Source organism: Corvus hawaiiensis, chromosome 10, assembly GCF_020740725.1.
Source record: "Corvus hawaiiensis isolate bCorHaw1 chromosome 10, bCorHaw1.pri.cur, whole genome shotgun sequence".
Taxonomy (NCBI): Eukaryota; Metazoa; Chordata; class Aves; order Passeriformes; family Corvidae; genus Corvus; species Corvus hawaiiensis.
This window is the reverse complement of record NC_063222.1, coordinates 2,836,332-2,858,104: the sequence shown is the minus strand read 5'-3', so window position 1 is coordinate 2,858,104 and position 21,773 is coordinate 2,836,332. Positions and strand designations below refer to the sequence as shown.

Here is a 21,773-nt window from a genome sequence, read left to right as displayed (position 1 = left end):
AGCCACACAAGCCCCATGAGCCACGCGAGCCACGGCCACCGTTGCCCTTGTGCCCCTTTGCTCGTGTGCCCAAACAAAACAAGGCACCTCTTGCCCAGACCCCAGGACACAGCAAAAGAAGCCTACAGCACCCGGTATTCCCAGGCGGTCTCCCATCCAAGTACTAACCGGGCCCGACCCTGCTTAGCTTCCGAGATCAGACGAGATCGGGCGTTCTCAGGGTGGTATGGCCGTAGGCACCCCTCAGCCCCACAGCAGCGCTCTCCAGCACACGCCAGCGCCTTCCTGCCCTGCCCCAATGCCCCCCGCACCCGGCACACGGCCGCCAGCGCCGCCCTCGGCAACAACGGAACCTGCAGCCAGACCAAGCGCCACACAGGCCACACAAGCCACGCCGGCCACGCCAGCCACGCGAGCATCAACAGTCATGGCCACTTGCTTTGGCCTTTGCAACAACGGAACCTGCAGCCAGACCCAGAGCTGCACAAGCTACTCAAGCCACGCCAGCCGCACGAGCTATGCAAGCATCCACAGTCATGGCCACCAGCACCGCCGTCAGCAACAACAGAACCTACAGACAGACCCAGCACCACACAAGCCACAAAAGCCACGCCAGCAACGCAAGCTATGTGAGCATCAACAGTCATGGCCACCGGGTCTGCCCTTGGCAACAATGGAACCTGCAGCCAGACCCAGCACCACACAAGCCTCACATGCAATGCCAGCCACGCAAGCTACGGGAGCATCAACAGTCATGGCCACCGGGTCTGCCCTCGGCAACAATGGAACCTGCAGCCAGACCCAGAGCCACACAAGCTACTCAAGCCACACCAGCCACGTTAGCTACACGAGCATCAACAGTCACGGCCACCAGCGCTGCCGTCGGCAACAATGGAACCTGCAGCCAGACTCAGAGCCACACAAGCCACACAAGCCACGCCAGCCACGCCAGCCACACGCGCATCAACAGTCATGGCCACTTGCTTCGCCCTTGGCAACAACGGAACCTGCAGCCAGACCCAGCACCACACAAGCCACACATGCAACGCCAGCCACGCAAGCTACGTGAGCATCACCAGTCATGGCCACTGGGTCAGCCCTCGGCAACAACGGAACCTGCAGCCAGATCCACAGCCACGCCAGCCACGCCAGCCGCGCCAGCCACGCGAACTACATGAGCATCAACAGTCATGGCCACTTGCTTCGGCCTTGGCAACAACGGAACCTGCAGCCAGACCTGGCACCACACAAGCCACACAAGCCACGCCAGCCACGCAAGCTACGTGAGCATCAACAGTCACGGCCACCAGGTCTGTCCTTGCCAACAACGGAACCTGCAGCCAGACCCAGAGCCACACAAGCCACTCAAACCACGCCAGCCGCGCAAGCTACGGGAGCATCAACAGTCATGGCCACTTGCTTCACCCTTGGCAACAACGGAACCTGCAGCCAGACCCAGCACCACACAAGCCACACAAGCCACGCCAGCCGCGCAAGCTACAAAAGCTACGGGAGCATCAACAGTCACGGCCACCAGGTCTGCCCGCGGCAACAACGGAACCTGCAGCCAGACCCAGAGCCACACAAGCCACACAAGCCACGCCGGCCACGCAAGCTACGCAAGCTACGGGAGCATCAACAGTCATGGCCACTTGCTTTGGCCTTTGCAACAACAGAACCTGCAGCCAGACCCAGCACCACACAAGCCACAAATGCAACGCCAGCCACGCAAGCTACGTGAGCATCAACAGTCACGGCCACCAGGTCTGCCCTCGGCAACAACGGAACCTGCAGCCAGACCCACAGCCACGCCAGCCACGCGAACTACATGAGCATCAACAGTCATGGCCACTTGCTTCGGCCTTGGCAACAACGGAACCTGCAGCCAGACCTGGCACCACACAAGCCACGCCAGCCACGCAAGCTACGGGAGCATCAACAGTCATGGCCACCGGGTCTGCCCTTGGCAACAATGGGACCTGCAGCCAGACCCAGCACCACACAAGCCACACAAGCCACGCCAGCCACGTGAGCTACGTGAGCATCAACAGTCATGGCCACCAGGTCTGCCCTCGGCAACAACGGAACCTGCAGCCAGACCCAGAGCCACACAAGCAACTCAAACCACGCCAGCCACGCGAGCTACGGGAGCATCAACACTCACGGCCACCAGCGCCGCCGTCGGCAACAACGGAACCTGCAGCTGGACCCAGAGCCACACAAGCCTCACAAGCCCCGCCGGCCACGCGAACTACGTGAGCATCAACAGTCATGGCCACTTGCTTCGGCCTTGGCAACAACGGCACCTGCATCCAGACCAAGCACCACGCAAGCCACACAAGCCACGCCAGGCACGCGAGCATCAACAGTCATGGCCACCAGGTCTGTCCTCGGCAACAGTGGAACCTGCAGCCAGACCTGGACCCACACAAGCCACGCCAGCCGCACGAGCTATGCAAGCATCCACAGTCGTGGACACCAGCGCCGCCGTCGGCAACAACAGAACCTACAGACAGACCCAGCACCACACAAGCCACAAAAGCCACGCAAGCTACGGGAGCATCAACAGTCATGGCCACCGGGTCTGCCCTTGGCAACAATGGAACCTGCAGCCAGACCCAGAGCCACACAAGCCACACAAGCCACGCCAGCCACGTGAGCCACACGAGCATCAACAGTCATGGCCACTTGCTTCGGCCTTGGCAACAACGGAACCTGCAGCCAGAGCTGGCACCACACAAGCCACGCCAGCCACACAAGCTACGGGAGCATCAACAGTCATGGCCACGGGGTCTGCCCTTGGCAACAATGGGACCTGCAGCCAGACCCAGCACCACACAAACCACACAAGCCACGCCAGCCGCGCAAGCTACAAAAGCTACGTGAGCATCAACAGTCATGGCCACCAGGTCTGCCCGCGGCAACAACGGAACCTGCAGCCAGACCCAGAGCCACACAAGCCACGCCAGCCACACAAGCCCCATGAGCCACGCGAGCCACGGCCACCGTTGCCCTTGTGCCCCTTTGCTCGTGTGCCCAAACAAAACAAGGCACCTCTGTCGCAGTCCCCGGAAGACAGCAAAAGAAGCCTACAGCACCCGGTATTCCCAGGCGGTCTCCCATCCAAGTACTAACCGGGCCCGACCCTGCTTAGCTTCCGAGATCAGACGAGATCGGGCGTTCTCAGGGTGGTATGGCCGTAGGCACCCCTCAGCCCCACAGCAGCGCTCTCCAGCACACGCCAGCGCCTTCCTGCCCTGCCCCAATGCCCCCCGCACCCGGCACACGGCCGCCAGCGCCGCCCTCGGCAACAACGGAACCTGCAGCCAGACCAAGCGCCACACAGGCCACACAAGCCACGCCGGCCACGCCAGCCACGCGAGCATCAACAGTCATGGCCACTTGCTTTGGCCTTTGCAACAACGGAACCTGCAGCCAGACCCAGAGCTGCACAAGCTACTCAAGCCACGCCAGCCGCACGAGCTATGCAAGCATCCACAGTCATGGCCACCAGCACCGCCGTCAGCAACAACAGAACCTACAGACAGACCCAGCACCACACAAGCCACAAAAGCCACGCCAGCAACGCAAGCTATGTGAGCATCAACAGTCATGGCCACCGGGTCTGCCCTTGGCAACAATGGAACCTGCAGCCAGACCCAGCACCACACAAGCCTCACATGCAATGCCAGCCACGCAAGCTACGGGAGCATCAACAGTCATGGCCACCGGGTCTGCCCTCGGCAACAATGGAACCTGCAGCCAGACCCAGAGCCACACAAGCTACTCAAGCCACACCAGCCACGTTAGCTACACGAGCATCAACAGTCACGGCCACCAGCGCTGCCGTCGGCAACAATGGAACCTGCAGCCAGACTCAGAGCCACACAAGCCACACAAGCCACGCCAGCCACGCCAGCCACACGCGCATCAACAGTCATGGCCACTTGCTTCGCCCTTGGCAACAACGGAACCTGCAGCCAGACCCAGCACCACACAAGCCACACATGCAACGCCAGCCACGCAAGCTACGCAAGCTACGTGAGCATCACCAGTCATGGCCACTGGGTCAGCCCTCGGCAACAACGGAACCTGCAGCCAGATCCACAGCCACGCCAGCCACGCCAGCCGCGCCAGCCACGCGAACTACATGAGCATCAACAGTCATGGCCACTTGCTTCGGCCTTGGCAACAACGGAACCTGCAGCCAGACCTGGCACCACACAAGCCACACAAGCCACGCCAGCAACGCAAGCTACGTGAGCATCAACAGTCATGGCCACCAGGTCTGTCCTTGCCAACAACGGAACCTGCAGCCAGACCCAGAGCCACACAAGCCACTCAAACCATGCCAGCCACGCGAGCTACGGGAGCATCAACAGTCATGGCCACTTGCTTCACCCTTGGCAACAACGGAACCTGCAGCCAGACCCAGCACCACACAAGCCACACAAGCCACGCCAGCTGCGCAAGCTACAAAAGCTACGGGAGCATCAACAGTCACGGCCACCAGGTCTGCCCGCGGCAACAACGGAACCTGCAGCCAGACCCAGAGCCACACAAGCCACACAAGCCACGCCGGCCACGCAAGCTACGCAAGCTACGGGAGCATCAACAGTCATGGCCACTTGCTTTGGCCTTTGCAACAACAGAACCTGCAGCCAGACCCAGCACCACACAAGCCACAAATGCAACGCCAGCCACGCAAGCTACGTGAGCATCAACAGTCACGGCCACCAGGTCTGCCCTCGGCAACAACGGAACCTGCAGCCAGACCCACAGCCACGCCAGCCACGCGAACTACATGAGCATCAACAGTCATGGCCACTTGCTTCGGCCTTGGCAACAACGGAACCTGCAGCCAGACCCAGCACCACACAAGCCACACAAGCCACGCCAGCCACGTGAGCTACGTGAGCATCAACAGTCATGGCCACCAGGTCTGCCCTCGGCAACAACGGAACCTGCAGCCAGACCCAGAGCCACACAAGCAACTCAAACCACGCCAGCCACGCGAGCTACGGGAGCATCAACACTCACGGCCACCAGCGCCGCCGTCGGCAACAACGGAACCTGCAGCTGGACCCAGAGCCACACAAGCCTCACAAGCCCCGCCGGCCACGCGAACTACGTGAGCATCAACAGTCATGGCCACTTGCTTCGGCCTTGGCAACAACGGCACCTGCATCCAGACCAAGCACCACGCAAGCCACACAAGCCACGCCAGGCACGCGAGCATCAACAGTCATGGCCACCAGGTCTGTCCTCGGCAACAGTGGAACCTGCAGCCAGACCTGGACCCACACAAGCCACGCCAGCCGCACGAGCTATGCAAGCATCCACAGTCGTGGACACCAGCGCCGCCGTCGGCAACAACAGAACCTACAGACAGACCCAGCACCACACAAGCCACAAAAGCCACGCAAGCTACGGGAGCATCAACAGTCATGGCCACCGGGTCTGCCCTTGGCAACAATGGAACCTGCAGCCAGACCCAGAGCCACACAAGCCACACAAGCCACGCCAGCCACGTGAGCCACACGAGCATCAACAGTCATGGCCACTTGCTTCGGCCTTGGCAACAACGGAACCTGCAGCCAGACCTGGCACCACACAAGCCACGCCAGCCACACAAGCTACGGGAGCATCAACAGTCATGGCCACGGGGTCTGCCCTTGGCAACAATGGGACCTGCAGCCAGACCCAGCACCACACAAGCCACACAAGCCACGCCAGCCGCGCAAGCTACAAAAGCTACGTGAGCATCAACAGTCATGGCCACCAGGTCTGCCCGCGGCAACAACGGAACCTGCAGCCAGACCCAGAGCCACACAAGCCACGCCAGCCACACAAGCCCCATGAGCCACGCGAGCCACGGCCACCGTGGCCCTCGTGCCCCTTTGCTCATGTGCCCAAACAAAACAAGGCACCTCTGTCGCAGTCCCCGGAAGACAGCAAAAGAAGCCTACAGCACCCGGTATTCCCAGGCGGTCTCCCATCCAAGTACTAACCGGGCCCGACCCTGCTTAGCTTCCGAGATCAGACGAGATCGGGCGTTCTCAGGGTGGTATGGCCGTAGGCACCCCTCAGCCCCACAGCAGCGCTCTCCAGCACACGCCAGCGCCTTCCTGCCCTGCCCCAATGCCCCCCGCACCCGGCACACGGCCGCCAGCGCCGCCCTCGGCAACAACGGAACCTGCAGCCAGACCAAGCGCCACACAGGCCACACAAGCCACGCCGGCCACGCCAGCCACGCGAGCATCAACAGTCATGGCCACTTGCTTCGCCCTTGGCAACAACGGAACCTGCAGCCAGACCCAGAGCTGCACAAGCTACTCGAACCACGCCAGCCACGTGAGCTACGTGAGCATCAACAGTCATGGCCACCGGGTCAGCCCTCGGCAACAATGGCACCTGCAGGCAGACCCAGAGCCACACAAGCAACGCCGGCCACGCGAACTACATGAGCATCAACAGTCATGGCCACTTGCTTCGGCCTTGGCAACAACAGAACCTGCAGCCAGACCTGGCACCACACAAGCAACAACAGCCACGCCAGCCATGTGAGCTACGGGAGCATCAACAGTCATGGCCACCAGGTCTGCCCTCGGCAACAACGGAACCTGCAGCCAGACCCAGAGCCACACAAGCCACGCCAGCCACACAAGCCCCATGAGCCACGCGAGCCACGGCCACCGTGGCCCTCGTGCCCCTTTGCTCATGTGCCCAAACAAAACAAGGCACCTCTGTCGCAGTCCCCGGAAGACAGCAAAAGAAGCCTACAGCACCCGGTATTCCCAGGCGGTCTCCCATCCAAGTACTAACCGGGCCCGACCCTGCTTAGCTTCCGAGATCAGACGAGATCGGGCGTTCTCAGGGTGGTATGGCCGTAGGCACCCCTCAGCCCCACAGCAGCGCTCTCCAGCACACGCCAGCGCCTTCCTGCCCTGCCCCAATGCCCCCCGCACCCGGCACACGGCCGCCAGCGCCGCCCTCGGCAACAACGGAACCTGCAGCCAGACCAAGCGCCACACAGGCCACACAAGCCACGCCGGCCACGCCAGCCACGCGAGCATCAACAGTCATGGCCACTTGCTTCGCCCTTGGCAACAACGGAACCTGCAGCCAGACCCAGAGCTGCACAAGCTACTCAAGCCACGCCAGCCGCACGAGCTATGCAAGCATCCACAGTCATGGCCACCAGCACCGCCGTCAGCAACAACAGAACCTACAGACAGACCCAGCACCACACAAGCCACAAAAGCCACGCCAGCAACGCAAGCTATGTGAGCATCAACAGTCATGGCCACCGGGTCTGCCCTTGGCAACAATGGAACCTGCAGCCAGACCCAGCACCACACAAGCCTCACATGCAATGCCAGCCACGCAAGCTACGGGAGCATCAACAGTCATGGCCACCGGGTCTGCCCTCGGCAACAATGGAACCTGCAGCCAGACCCAGAGCCACACAAGCTACTCAAGCCACACCAGCCACGTTAGCTACACGAGCATCAACAGTCACGGCCACCAGCGCTGCCGTCGGCAACAATGGAACCTGCAGCCAGACTCAGAGCCACACAAGCCACACAAGCCACGCCAGCCACGCCAGCCACACGCGCATCAACAGTCATGGCCACTTGCTTCGCCCTTGGCAACAACGGAACCTGCAGCCAGACCCAGCACCACACAAGCCACACATGCAACGCCAGCCACGCAAGCTACGTGAGCATCACCAGTCATGGCCACTGGGTCAGCCCTCGGCAACAACGGAACCTGCAGCCAGATCCACAGCCACGCCAGCCACGCCAGCCGCGCCAGCCACGCGAACTACATGAGCATCAACAGTCATGGCCACTTGCTTCGGCCTTGGCAACAACGGAACCTGCAGCCAGACCTGGCACCACACAAGCCACACAAGCCACGCCAGCAACGCAAGCTACGTGAGCATCAACAGTCATGGCCACCAGGTCTGTCCTTGCCAACAACGGAACCTGCAGCCAGACCCAGAGCCACACAAGCCACTCAAACCATGCCAGCCACGCGAGCTACGGGAGCATCAACAGTCATGGCCACTTGCTTCACCCTTGGCAACAACGGAACCTGCAGCCAGACCCAGCACCACACAAGCCACACAAGCCACGCCAGCCGCGCAAGCTACAAAAGCTACGGGAGCATCAACAGTCACGGCCACCAGGTCTGCCCGCGGCAACAACGGAACCTGCAGCCAGACCCAGAGCCACACAAGCCACACAAGCCACGCCGGCCACGCAAGCTACGCAAGCTACGGGAGCATCAACAGTCATGGCCACTTGCTTTGGCCTTTGCAACAACAGAACCTGCAGCCAGACCCAGCACCACACAAGCCACAAATGCAACGCCAGCCACGCAAGCTACGTGAGCATCAACAGTCACGGCCACCAGGTCTGCCCTCGGCAACAACGGAACCTGCAGCCAGACCCACAGCCACGCCAGCCACGCGAACTACGTGAGCATCAACAGTCATGGCCACTTGCTTCGGCCTTGGCAACAACGGCACCTGCATCCAGACCAAGCACCACGCAAGCCACACAAGCCACGCCAGGCACGCGAGCATCAACAGTCATGGCCACCAGGTCTGTCCTCGGCAACAGTGGAACCTGCAGCCAGACCTGGACCCACACAAGCCACGCCAGCCGCACGAGCTATGCAAGTATCCACAGTCGTGGACACCAGCGCCGCCGTCGGCAACAACAGAACCTACAGACAGACCCAGCACCACACAAGCCACAAAAGCCACGCAAGCTACGGGAGCATCAACAGTCATGGCCACCGGGTCTGCCCTTGGCAACAATGGAACCTGCAGCCAGACCCAGAGCCACACAAGCCACACAAGCCACGCCAGCCACGTGAGCCACACGAGCATCAACAGTCATGGCCACTTGCTTCGGCCTTGGCAACAACGGAACCTGCAGCCAGACCTGGCACCACACAAGCCACGCCAGCCACACAAGCTACGGGAGCATCAACAGTCATGGCCACCGGGTCTGCCCTTGGCAACAATGGGACCTGCAGCCAGACCCAGCACCACACAAGCCACACAAGCCACGCCAGCCGCGCAAGCTACAAAAGCTACGTGAGCATCAACAGTCATGGCCACCAGGTCTGCCCTCGGCAACAACGGAACCTGCAGCCAGACCCAGAGCCACACAAGCCACGCCAGCCACACAAGCCCCATGAGCCACGCGAGCCACGGCCACCGTGGCCCTCGTGCCCCTTTGCTCATGTGCCCAAACAAAACAAGGCACCTCTGTCGCAGTCCCCGGAAGACAGCAAAAGAAGCCTACAGCACCCGGTATTCCCAGGCGGTCTCCCATCCAAGTACTAACCGGGCCCGACCCTGCTTAGCTTCCGAGATCAGACGAGATCGGGCGTTCTCAGGGTGGTATGGCCGTAGGCACCCCTCAGCCCCACAGCAGCGCTCTCCAGCACACGCCAGCGCCTTCCTGCCCTGCCCCAATGCCCCCCGCACCCGGCACACGGCCGCCAGCGCCGCCCTCGGCAACAACGGAACCTGCAGCCAGACCAAGCGCCACACAGGCCACACAAGCCACGCCGGCCACGCCAGCCACGCGAGCATCAACAGTCATGGCCACTTGCTTTGGCCTTTGCAACAACGGAACCTGCAGCCAGACCCAGAGCTGCACAAGCTACTCAAGCCACGCCAGCCGCACGAGCTATGCAAGCATCCACAGTCATGGCCACCAGCACCGCCGTCAGCAACAACAGAACCTACAGACAGACCCAGCACCACACAAGCCACAAAAGCCACGCCAGCAACGCAAGCTATGTGAGCATCAACAGTCATGGCCACCGGGTCTGCCCTTGGCAACAATGGAACCTGCAGCCAGACCCAGCACCACACAAGCCTCACATGCAATGCCAGCCACGCAAGCTACGGGAGCATCAACAGTCATGGCCACCGGGTCTGCCCTCGGCAACAATGGAACCTGCAGCCAGACCCAGAGCCACACAAGCTACTCAAGCCACACCAGCCACGTTAGCTACACGAGCATCAACAGTCACGGCCACCAGCGCTGCCGTCGGCAACAATGGAACCTGCAGCCAGACTCAGAGCCACACAAGCCACACAAGCCACGCCAGCCACGCCAGCCACACGCGCATCAACAGTCATGGCCACTTGCTTCGCCCTTGGCAACAACGGAACCTGCAGCCAGACCCAGCACCACACAAGCCACACATGCAACGCCAGCCACGCAAGCTACGTGAGCATCACCAGTCATGGCCACTGGGTCAGCCCTCGGCAACAACGGAACCTGCAGCCAGATCCACAGCCACGCCAGCCACGCCAGCCACGCCAGCCGCGCCAGCCACGCGAACTACATGAGCATCAACAGTCATGGCCACTTGCTTCGGCCTTGGCAACAACGGAACCTGCAGCCAGACCTGGCACCACACAAGCCACACAAGCCACGCCAGCCACGCAAGCTACGTGAGCATCAACAGTCATGGCCACCAGGTCTGTCCTTGCCAACAACGGAACCTGCAGCCAGACCCAGAGCCACACAAGCCACTCAAACCATGCCAGCCACGCGAGCTACGGGAGCATCAACAGTCATGGCCACTTGCTTCACCCTTGGCAACAACGGAACCTGCAGCCAGACCCAGCACCACACAAGCCACACAAGCCACGCCAGCCGCGCAAGCTACAAAAGCTACGGGAGCATCAACAGTCACGGCCACCAGGTCTGCCCGCGGCAACAACGGAACCTGCAGCCAGACCCAGAGCCACACAAGCCACACAAGCCACGCCGGCCACGCAAGCTACGCAAGCTACGGGAGCATCAACAGTCATGGCCACTTGCTTTGGCCTTTGCAACAACAGAACCTGCAGCCAGACCCAGCACCACACAAGCCACACAAGCCACGCCAGCCACGTGAGCTACGTGAGCATCAACAGTCATGGCCACCAGGTCTGCCCGCGGCAACAACGGAACCTGCAGCCAGACCCAGAGCCACACAAGCAACTCAAACCACGCCAGCCACGCGAGCTACGGGAGCATCAACAGTCACGGCCACCAGCGCCGCCGTCGGCAACAACGGAACCTGCAGCTGGACCCAGAGCCACACAAGCCTCACAAGCCCCGCCGGCCACGCGAACTACGTGAGCATCAACAGTCATGGCCACTTGCTTCGGCCTTGGCAACAACGGCACCTGCATCCAGACCAAGCACCACGCAAGCCACACAAGCCACGCCAGGCACGCGAGCATCAACAGTCATGGCCACCAGGTCTGTCCTCGGCAACAGTGGAACCTGCAGCCAGGCCTGGACCCACACAAGCCACGCCAGCCGCACGAGCTATGCAAGCATCCACAGTCGTGGACACCAGCGCCGCCGTCGGCAACAACAGAACCTACAGACAGACCCAGCACCACACAAGCCACAAAAGCCACGCAAGCTACGGGAGCATCAACAGTCATGGCCACCGGGTCTGCCCTTGGCAACAATGGAACCTGCAGCCAGACCCAGAGCCACACAAGCCACACAAGCCACGCCAGCCACGTGAGCCACACGAGCATCAACAGTCATGGCCACTTGCTTCGGCCTTGGCAACAACGGAACCTGCAGCCAGAGCTGGCACCACACAAGCCACGCCAGCCACACAAGCTACGGGAGCATCAACAGTCATGGCCACGGGGTCTGCCCTTGGCAACAATGGGACCTGCAGCCAGACCCAGCACCACACAAGCCACACAAGCCACGCCAGCCGCGCAAGCTACAAAAGCTACGTGAGCATCAACAGTCATGGCCACCAGGTCTGCCCGCGGCAACAACGGAACCTGCAGCCAGACCCAGAGCCACACAAGCCACGCCAGCCACACAAGCCCCATGAGCCACGCGAGCCACGGCCACCGTTGCCCTTGTGCCCCTTTGCTCGTGTGCCCAAACAAAACAAGGCACCTCTTGCCCAGACCCCAGGACACAGCAAAAGAAGCCTACAGCACCCGGTATTCCCAGGCGGTCTCCCATCCAAGTACTAACCGGGCCCGACCCTGCTTAGCTTCCGAGATCAGACGAGATCGGGCGTTCTCAGGGTGGTATGGCCGTAGGCACCCCTCAGCCCCACAGCAGCGCTCTCCAGCACACGCCAGCGCCTTCCTGCCCTGCCCCAATGCCCCCCGCACCCGGCACACGGCCGCCAGCGCCGCCCTCGGCAACAACGGAACCTGCAGCCAGACCAAGCGCCACACAGGCCACACAAGCCACGCCGGCCACGCCAGCCACGCGAGCATCAACAGTCATGGCCACTTGCTTTGGCCTTTGCAACAACGGAACCTGCAGCCAGACCCAGAGCTGCACAAGCTACTCAAGCCACGCCAGCCGCACGAGCTATGCAAGCATCCACAGTCATGGCCACCAGCACCGCCGTCAGCAACAACAGAACCTACAGACAGACCCAGCACCACACAAGCCACAAAAGCCACGCCAGCAACGCAAGCTATGTGAGCATCAACAGTCATGGCCACCGGGTCTGCCCTTGGCAACAATGGAACCTGCAGCCAGACCCAGCACCACACAAGCCTCACATGCAATGCCAGCCACGCAAGCTACGGGAGCATCAACAGTCATGGCCACCGGGTCTGCCCTCGGCAACAATGGAACCTGCAGCCAGACCCAGAGCCACACAAGCTACTCAAGCCACACCAGCCACGTTAGCTACACGAGCATCAACAGTCACGGCCACCAGCGCTGCCGTCGGCAACAATGGAACCTGCAGCCAGACTCAGAGCCACACAAGCCACACAAGCCACGCCAGCCACGCCAGCCACACGCGCATCAACAGTCATGGCCACTTGCTTCGCCCTTGGCAACAACGGAACCTGCAGCCAGACCCAGCACCACACAAGCCACACATGCAACGCCAGCCACGCAAGCTACGTGAGCATCACCAGTCATGGCCACTGGGTCAGCCCTCGGCAACAACGGAACCTGCAGCCAGATCCACAGCCACGCCAGCCACGCCAGCCGCGCCAGCCACGCGAACTACATGAGCATCAACAGTCATGGCCACTTGCTTCGGCCTTGGCAACAACGGAACCTGCAGCCAGACCTGGCACCACACAAGCCACACAAGCCACGCCAGCCACGCAAGCTACGTGAGCATCAACAGTCACGGCCACCAGGTCTGTCCTTGCCAACAACGGAACCTGCAGCCAGACCCAGAGCCACACAAGCCACTCAAACCACGCCAGCCGCGCAAGCTACGGGAGCATCAACAGTCATGGCCACTTGCTTCACCCTTGGCAACAACGGAACCTGCAGCCAGACCCAGCACCACACAAGCCACACAAGCCACGCCAGCCGCGCAAGCTACAAAAGCTACGGGAGCATCAACAGTCACGGCCACCAGGTCTGCCCGCGGCAACAACGGAACCTGCAGCCAGACCCAGAGCCACACAAGCCACACAAGCCACGCCGGCCACGCAAGCTACGCAAGCTACGGGAGCATCAACAGTCATGGCCACTTGCTTTGGCCTTTGCAACAACAGAACCTGCAGCCAGACCCAGCACCACACAAGCCACAAATGCAACGCCAGCCACGCAAGCTACGTGAGCATCAACAGTCACGGCCACCAGGTCTGCCCTCGGCAACAACGGAACCTGCAGCCAGACCCACAGCCACGCCAGCCACGCGAACTACATGAGCATCAACAGTCATGGCCACTTGCTTCGGCCTTGGCAACAACGGAACCTGCAGCCAGACCTGGCACCACACAAGCCACGCCAGCCACGCAAGCTACGGGAGCATCAACAGTCATGGCCACCGGGTCTGCCCTTGGCAACAATGGGACCTGCAGCCAGACCCAGCACCACACAAGCCACACAAGCCACGCCAGCCACGTGAGCTACGTGAGCATCAACAGTCATGGCCACCAGGTCTGCCCGCGGCAACAACGGAACCTGCAGCCAGACCCAGAGCCACACAAGCAACTCAAACCACGCCAGCCACGCGAGCTACGGGAGCATCAACAGTCACGGCCACCAGCGCCGCCGTCGGCAACAACGGAACCTGCAGCTGGACCCAGAGCCACACAAGCCTCACAAGCCCCGCCGGCCACGCGAACTACGTGAGCATCAACAGTCATGGCCACTTGCTTCGGCCTTGGCAACAACGGCACCTGCATCCAGACCAAGCACCACGCAAGCCACACAAGCCACGCCAGGCACGCGAGCATCAACAGTCATGGCCACCAGGTCTGTCCTCGGCAACAGTGGAACCTGCAGCCAGACCTGGACCCACACAAGCCACGCCAGCCGCACGAGCTATGCAAGCATCCACAGTCGTGGACACCAGCGCCGCCGTCGGCAACAACAGAACCTACAGACAGACCCAGCACCACACAAGCCACAAAAGCCACGCAAGCTACGGGAGCATCAACAGTCATGGCCACCGGGTCTGCCCTTGGCAACAATGGAACCTGCAGCCAGACCCAGAGCCACACAAGCCACACAAGCCACGCCAGCCACGTGAGCCACACGAGCATCAACAGTCATGGCCACTTGCTTCGGCCTTGGCAACAACGGAACCTGCAGCCAGAGCTGGCACCACACAAGCCACGCCAGCCACACAAGCTACGGGAGCATCAACAGTCATGGCCACGGGGTCTGCCCTTGGCAACAATGGGACCTGCAGCCAGACCCAGCACCACACAAACCACACAAGCCACGCCAGCCGCGCAAGCTACAAAAGCTACGTGAGCATCAACAGTCATGGCCACCAGGTCTGCCCGCGGCAACAACGGAACCTGCAGCCAGACCCAGAGCCACACAAGCCACGCCAGCCACACAAGCCCCATGAGCCACGCGAGCCACGGCCACCGTTGCCCTTGTGCCCCTTTGCTCGTGTGCCCAAACAAAACAAGGCACCTCTGTCGCAGTCCCCGGAAGACAGCAAAAGAAGCCTACAGCACCCGGTATTCCCAGGTGGTCTCCCATCCAAGTACTAACCGGGCCCGACCCTGCTTAGCTTCCGAGATCAGACGAGATCGGGCGTTCTCAGGGTGGTATGGCCGTAGGCACCCCTCAGCCCCACAGCAGCGCTCTCCAGCACACGCCAGCGCCTTCCTGCCCTGCCCCAATGCCCCCCGCACCCGGCACACGGCCGCCAGCGCCGCCCTCGGCAACAACGGAACCTGCAGCCAGACCAAGCGCCACACAGGCCACACAAGCCACGCCGGCCACGCCAGCCACGCGAGCATCAACAGTCATGGCCACTTGCTTTGGCCTTTGCAACAACGGAACCTGCAGCCAGACCCAGAGCTGCACAAGCTACTCAAGCCACGCCAGCCGCACGAGCTATGCAAGCATCCACAGTCATGGCCACCAGCACCGCCGTCAGCAACAACAGAACCTACAGACAGACCCAGCACCACACAAGCCACAAAAGCCACGCCAGCAACGCAAGCTATGTGAGCATCAACAGTCATGGCCACCGGGTCTGCCCTTGGCAACAATGGAACCTGCAGCCAGACCCAGCACCACACAAGCCTCACATGCAATGCCAGCCACGCAAGCTACGGGAGCATCAACAGTCATGGCCACCGGGTCTGCCCTCGGCAACAATGGAACCTGCAGCCAGACCCAGAGCCACACAAGCTACTCAAGCCACACCAGCCACGTTAGCTACACGAGCATCAACAGTCACGGCCACCAGCGCTGCCGTCGGCAACAATGGAACCTGCAGCCAGACTCAGAGCCACACAAGCCACACAAGCCACGCCAGCCACGCCAGCCACACGCGCATCAACAGTCATGGCCACTTGCTTCGCCCTTGGCAACAACGGAACCTGCAGCCAGACCCAGCACCACACAAGCCACACATGCAACGCCAGCCACGCAAGCTACGTGAGCATCACCAGTCATGGCCACTGGGTCAGCCCTCGGCAACAACGGAACCTGCAGCCAGATCCACAGCCACGCCAGCCACGCCAGCCGCGCCAGCCACGCGAACTACATGAGCATCAACAGTCATGGCCACTTGCTTCGGCCTTGGCAACAACGGAACCTGCAGCCAGACCTGGCACCACACAAGCCACACAAGCCACGCCAGCCACGCAAGCTACGTGAGCATCAACAGTCATGGCCACCAGGTCTGTCCTTGCCAACAACGGAACCTGCAGCCAGACCCAGAGCCACACAAGCCACTCAAACCACGCCAGCCACGCGAGCTACGGGAGCATCAACAGTCATGGCCACTTGCTTCACCCTTGGCAACAACGGAACCTGCAGCCAGACCCAGCACCACACAAGCCACACAAGCCACGCCAGCTGCGCAAGCTACAAAAGCTACGGGAGCATCAACAGTCACGGCCACCAGGTCTGCCCGCGGCAACAACGGAACCTGCAGCCAGACCCAGAGCCACACAAGCCACACAAGCCACGCCGGCCACGCAAGCTACGCAAGCTACGGGAGCATCAACAGTCATGGCCACTTGCTTTGGCCTTTGCAACAACAGAACCTGCAGCCAGACCCAGCACCACACAAGCCACAAATGCAACGCCAGCCACGCAAGCTACGTGAGCATCAACAGTCACGGCCACCAGGTCTGCCCTCGGCAACAACGGAACCTGCAGCCAGACCCACAGCCACGCCAGCCACGCGAACTACATGAGCATCAACAGTCATGGCCACTTGCTTCGGCCTTGGCAACAACGGAACCTGCAGCCAGACCTGGCACCACACAAGCCACGCCAGCCACGCAAGCTACGGGAGCATCAACAGTCATGGCCACCGGGTCTGCCCTTGGCAACAATGGGACCTGCAGCCAGACCCAGCACCACACAAGCCACACAAGCCACGCCAGCCACGTGAGCTACGTGAGCATCAACAGTCATGGCCACCAGGTCTGCCCGCGGCAACAACGGAACCTGCAGCCAGACCCAGAGCCACACAAGCAACTCAAACCACGCCAGCCACGCGAGCTACGGGAGCATCAACAGTCACGGCCACCAGCGCCGCCGTCGGCAACAACGGAACCTGCAGCTGGACCCAGAGCCACACAAGCCTCACAAGCCCCGCCGGCCACGCGAACTACGTGAGCATCAACAGTCATGGCCACTTGCTTCGGCCTTGGCAACAACGGCACCTGCATCCAGACCAAGCACCACGCAAGCCACACAAGCCACGCCAGGCACGCGAGCATCAACAGTCATGGCCACCAGGTCTGTCCTCGGCAACAGTGGAACCTGCAGCCAGACCTGGACCCACACAAGCCACGCCAGCCGCACGAGCTATGCAAGCATCCACAGTCGTGGACACCAGCGCCGCCGTCGGCAACAACAGAACCTACAGACAGACCCAGCACCACACAAGCCACAAAAGCCACGCAAGCTACGGGAGCATCAACAGTCATGGCCACCGGGTCTGCCCTTGGCAACAATGGAACCTGCAGCCAGACCCAGAGCCACACAAGCCACACAAGCCACGCCAGCCACGTGAGCCACACGAGCATCAACAGTCATGGCCACTTGCTTCGGCCTTGGCAACAACGGAACCTGCAGCCAGAGCTGGCACCACACAAGCCACGCCAGCCACACAAGCTACGGGAGCATCAACAGTCATGGCCACGGGGTCTGCCCTTGGCAACAATGGGACCTGCAGCCAGACCCAGCACCACACAAACCACACAAGCCACGCCAGCCGCGCAAGCTACAAAAGCTACGTGAGCATCAACAGTCATGGCCACCAGGTCTGCCCGCGGCAACAACGGAACCTGCAGCCAGACCCAGAGCCACACAAGCCACGCCAGCCACACAAGCCCCATGAGCCACGCGAGCCACGGCCACCGTTGCCCTTGTGCCCCTTTGCTCGTGTGCCCAAACAAAACAAGGCACCTCTGTCGCAGTCCCCGGAAGACAGCAAAAGAAGCCTACAGCACCCGGTATTCCCAGGTGGTCTCCCATCCAAGTACTAACCGGGCCCGACCCTGCTTAGCTTCCGAGATCAGACGAGATCGGGCGTTCTCAGGGTGGTATGGCCGTAGGCACCCCTCAGCCCCACAGCAGCGCTCTCCAGCACACGCCAGCGCCTTCCTGCCCTGCCCCAATGCCCCCCGCACCCGGCACACGGCCGCCAGCGCCGCCCTCGGCAACAACGGAACCTGCAGCCAGACCAAGCGCCACACAGGCCACACAAGCCACGCCGGCCACGCCAGCCACGCGAGCATCAACAGTCATGGCCACTTGCTTTGGCCTTTGCAACAACGGAACCTGCAGCCAGACCCAGAGCTGCACAAGCTACTCAAGCCACGCCAGCCGCACGAGCTATGCAAGCATCCACAGTCATGGCCACCAGCACCGCCGTCAGCAACAACAGAACCTACAGACAGACCCAGCACCACACAAGCCACAAAAGCCACGCCAGCAACGCAAGCTATGTGAGCATCAACAGTCATGGCCACCGGGTCTGCCCTTGGCAACAATGGAACCTGCAGCCAGACCCAGCACCACACAAGCCTCACATGCAATGCCAGCCACGCAAGCTACGGGAGCATCAACAGTCATGGCCACCGGGTCTGCCCTCGGCAACAATGGAACCTGCAGCCAGACCCAGAGCCACACAAGCTACTCAAGCCACACCAGCCACGTTAGCTACACGAGCATCAACAGTCACGGCCACCAGCGCTGCCGTCGGCAACAATGGAACCTGCAGCCAGACTCAGAGCCACACAAGCCACACAAGCCACGCCAGCCACGCCAGCCACACGCGCATCAACAGTCATGGCCACTTGCTTCGCCCTTGGCAACAACGGAACCTGCAGCCAGACCCAGCACCACACAAGCCACACATGCAACGCCAGCCACGCAAGCTACGTGAGCATCACCAGTCATGGCCACTGGGTCAGCCCTCGGCAACAACGGAACCTGCAGCCAGATCCACAGCCACGCCAGCCACGCCAGCCGCGCCAGCCACGCGAACTACATGAGCATCAACAGTCATGGCCACTTGCTTCGGCCTTGGCAACAACGGAACCTGCAGCCAGACCTGGCACCACACAAGCCACACAAGCCACGCCAGCAACGCAAGCTACGTGAGCATCAACAGTCATGGCCACCAGGTCTGTCCTTGCCAACAACGGAACCTGCAGCCAGACCCAGAGCCACACAAGCCACTCAAACCATGCCAGCCACGCGAGCTACGGGAGCATCAACAGTCATGGCCACTTGCTTCACCCTTGGCAACAACGGAACCTGCAGCCAGACCCAGCACCACACAAGCCACACAAGCCACGCCAGCCGCGCAAGCTACAAAAGCTACGGGAGCATCAACAGTCACGGCCACCAGGTCTGCCCGCGGCAACAACGGAACCTGCAGCCAGACCCAGAGCCACACAAGCCACACAAGCCACGCCGGCCACGCAAGCTACGCAAGCTACGGGAGCATCAACAGTCATGGCCACTTGCTTTGGCCTTTGCAACAACAGAACCTGCAGCCAGACCCAGCACCACACAAGCCACAAATGCAACGCCAGCCACGCAAGCTACGTGAGCATCAACAGTCACGGCCACCAGGTCTGCCCTCGGCAACAACGGAACCTGCAGCCAGACCCACAGCCACGCCAGCCACGCGAACTACATGAGCATCAACAGTCATGGCCACTTGCTTCGGCCTTGGCAACAACGGAACCTGCAGCCAGACCCAGCACCACACAAGCCACACAAGCCACGCCAGCCACGTGAGCTACGTGAGCATCAACAGTCATGGCCACCAGGTCTGCCCTCGGCAACAACGGAACCTGCAGCCAGACCCAGAGCCACACAAGCAACTCAAACCACGCCAGCCACGCGAGCTACGGGAGCATCAACACTCACGGCCACCAGCGCCGCCGTCGGCAACAACGGAACCTGCAGCTGGACCCAGAGCCACACAAGCCTCACAAGCCCCGCCGGCCACGCGAACTACGTGAGCATCAACAGTCATGGCCACTTGCTTCGGCCTTGGCAACAACGGCACCTGCATCCAGACCAAGCACCACGCAAGCCACACAAGCCACGCCAGGCACGCGAGCATCAACAGTCATGGCCACCAGGTCTGTCCTCGGCAACAGTGGAACCTGCAGCCAGACCTGGACCCACACAAGCCACGCCAGCCGCACGAGCTATGCAAGCATCCACAGTCGTGGACACCAGCGCCGCCGTCGGCAACAACAGAACCTACAGACAGACCCAGCACCACACAAGCCACAAAAGCCACGCAAGCTACGGGAGCATCAACAGTCATGGCCACCGGGTCTGCCCTTGGCAACAATGGAACCTGCAGCCAGACCCAGAGCCACACAAGCCACACAAGCCACACCAGCCATGTGAGCCACACGAGCATCAACAGTCATGGCCACTTGCTTCGGCCTTGGCAACAACGGAACCTGCAGCCAGAGCTGGCACCACACAAGCCACGCCAGCCACACAAGCTACGGGAGCATCAACAGTCATGGCCACGGGGTCTGCCCTTGGCAACAATGGGACCTGCAGCCAGACCCAGCACCACACAAGCCACACAAGCCACGCCAGCCGCGCAAGCTACAAAAGCTACGTGAGCATCAACAGTCATGGCCACCAGGTCTGCCCGCGGCAACAACGGAACCTGCAGCCAGACCCAGAGCCACACAAGCCACGCCAGCCACACAAGCCCCATGAGCCACGCGAGCCACGGCCACCGTGGCCCTCGTGCCCCTTTGCTCATGTGCCCAAACAAAACAAGGCACCTCTGTCGCAGTCCCCGGAAGACAGCAAAAGAAGCCTACAGCACCCGGTATTCCCAGGCGGTCTCCCATCCAAGTACTAACCGGGCCCGACCCTGCTTAGCTTCCGAGATCAGACGAGATCGGGCGTTCTCAGGGTGGTATGGCCGTAGGCACCCCTCAGCCCCACAGCAGCGCTCTCCAGCACACGCCAGCGCCTTCCTGCCCTGCCCCAATGCCCCCCGCACCCGGCACACGGCCGCCAGCGCCGCCCTCGGCAACAACGGAACCTGCAGCCAGACCAAGCGCCACACAGGCCACACAAGCCACGCCGGCCACGCCAGCCACGCGAGCATCAACAGTCATGGCCACTTGCTTCGCCCTTGGCAACAACGGAACCTGCAGCCAGACCCAGAGCTGCACAAGCTACTCGAACCACGCCAGCCACGTGAGCTACGTGAGCATCAACAGTCATGGCCACCGGGTCAGCCCTCGGCAACAATGGCACCTGCAGGCAGACCCAGAGCCACACAAGCAACGCCGGCCACGCGAACTACATGAGCATCAACAGTCATGGCCACTTGCTTCGGCCTTGGCAACAACAGAACCTGCAGCCAGACCTGGCACCACACAAGCAACAACAGCCACGCCAGCCATGTGAGCTACGGGAGCATCAACACTCATGGCCACCAGGTCTGTCCTTGCCAACAACGGAACCTGTAGCCAGACCCAGAGCCACACAAGCCACACAAGCCACGCCAGCCACGCCAGCCACACAAGCCCCATGAGCCACGCGAGCCACGGCCACCGTTGCCCTCGTGCCCCTTTGCTCGTGTGCCCAAACAAAACAAGGCACCTCTTGCCCAGACCCCAGGACACAGCAAAAGAAGCCTACAGCACCCGGTATTCCCAGGCGGTCTCCCATCCAAGTACTAACCGGGCCCGACCCTGCTTAGCTTCCGAGATCAGACGAGATCGGGCGTTCTCAGGGTGGTATGGCCGTAGGCACCCCTCAGCCCCACAGCAGCGCTCTCCA

The 21,773-nt window shown here is 61.6% G+C and overlaps 10 non-coding genes across 10 annotated transcripts; all 10 read right to left on the bottom strand.

Annotated features, from left to right (window-relative positions):
• Window positions 1-119: 119 nt before the first annotated feature.
• LOC125331213 lies at window positions 120-238 on the bottom strand. The gene has a single exon (XR_007205915.1). It is a non-coding gene; the product is annotated as a 5S ribosomal RNA (ribosomal RNA).
• Window positions 239-3,086: 2,848 nt separating this feature from the next.
• LOC125331212 lies at window positions 3,087-3,205 on the bottom strand. The gene has a single exon (XR_007205914.1). It is a non-coding gene; the product is annotated as a 5S ribosomal RNA (ribosomal RNA).
• A 2,757-nt stretch (window positions 3,206-5,962) lies between these two features.
• On the bottom strand, window positions 5,963-6,081 carry LOC125331211. Its single transcript, XR_007205913.1, has one exon. It is a non-coding gene; the product is annotated as a 5S ribosomal RNA (ribosomal RNA).
• Window positions 6,082-6,776: 695 nt separating this feature from the next.
• Window positions 6,777-6,895, bottom strand: LOC125331210. The gene has a single exon (XR_007205912.1). It is a non-coding gene; the product is annotated as a 5S ribosomal RNA (ribosomal RNA).
• Window positions 6,896-9,316: 2,421 nt separating this feature from the next.
• LOC125331209 lies at window positions 9,317-9,435 on the bottom strand. The gene has a single exon (XR_007205911.1). It is a non-coding gene; the product is annotated as a 5S ribosomal RNA (ribosomal RNA).
• Window positions 9,436-11,992: 2,557 nt separating this feature from the next.
• On the bottom strand, window positions 11,993-12,111 carry LOC125331208. The gene has a single exon (XR_007205910.1). It is a non-coding gene; the product is annotated as a 5S ribosomal RNA (ribosomal RNA).
• Window positions 12,112-14,959: 2,848 nt separating this feature from the next.
• LOC125331294 lies at window positions 14,960-15,078 on the bottom strand. The gene has a single exon (XR_007205991.1). It is a non-coding gene; the product is annotated as a 5S ribosomal RNA (ribosomal RNA).
• A 2,848-nt stretch (window positions 15,079-17,926) lies between these two features.
• Window positions 17,927-18,045, bottom strand: LOC125331281. Its single transcript, XR_007205980.1, has one exon. It is a non-coding gene; the product is annotated as a 5S ribosomal RNA (ribosomal RNA).
• Window positions 18,046-20,793: 2,748 nt separating this feature from the next.
• LOC125331207 lies at window positions 20,794-20,912 on the bottom strand. Its single transcript, XR_007205909.1, has one exon. It is a non-coding gene; the product is annotated as a 5S ribosomal RNA (ribosomal RNA).
• A 713-nt stretch (window positions 20,913-21,625) lies between these two features.
• Window positions 21,626-21,744, bottom strand: LOC125331206. Its single transcript, XR_007205908.1, has one exon. It is a non-coding gene; the product is annotated as a 5S ribosomal RNA (ribosomal RNA).
• Between the last annotated feature and the right edge of the window lie 29 nt (window positions 21,745-21,773).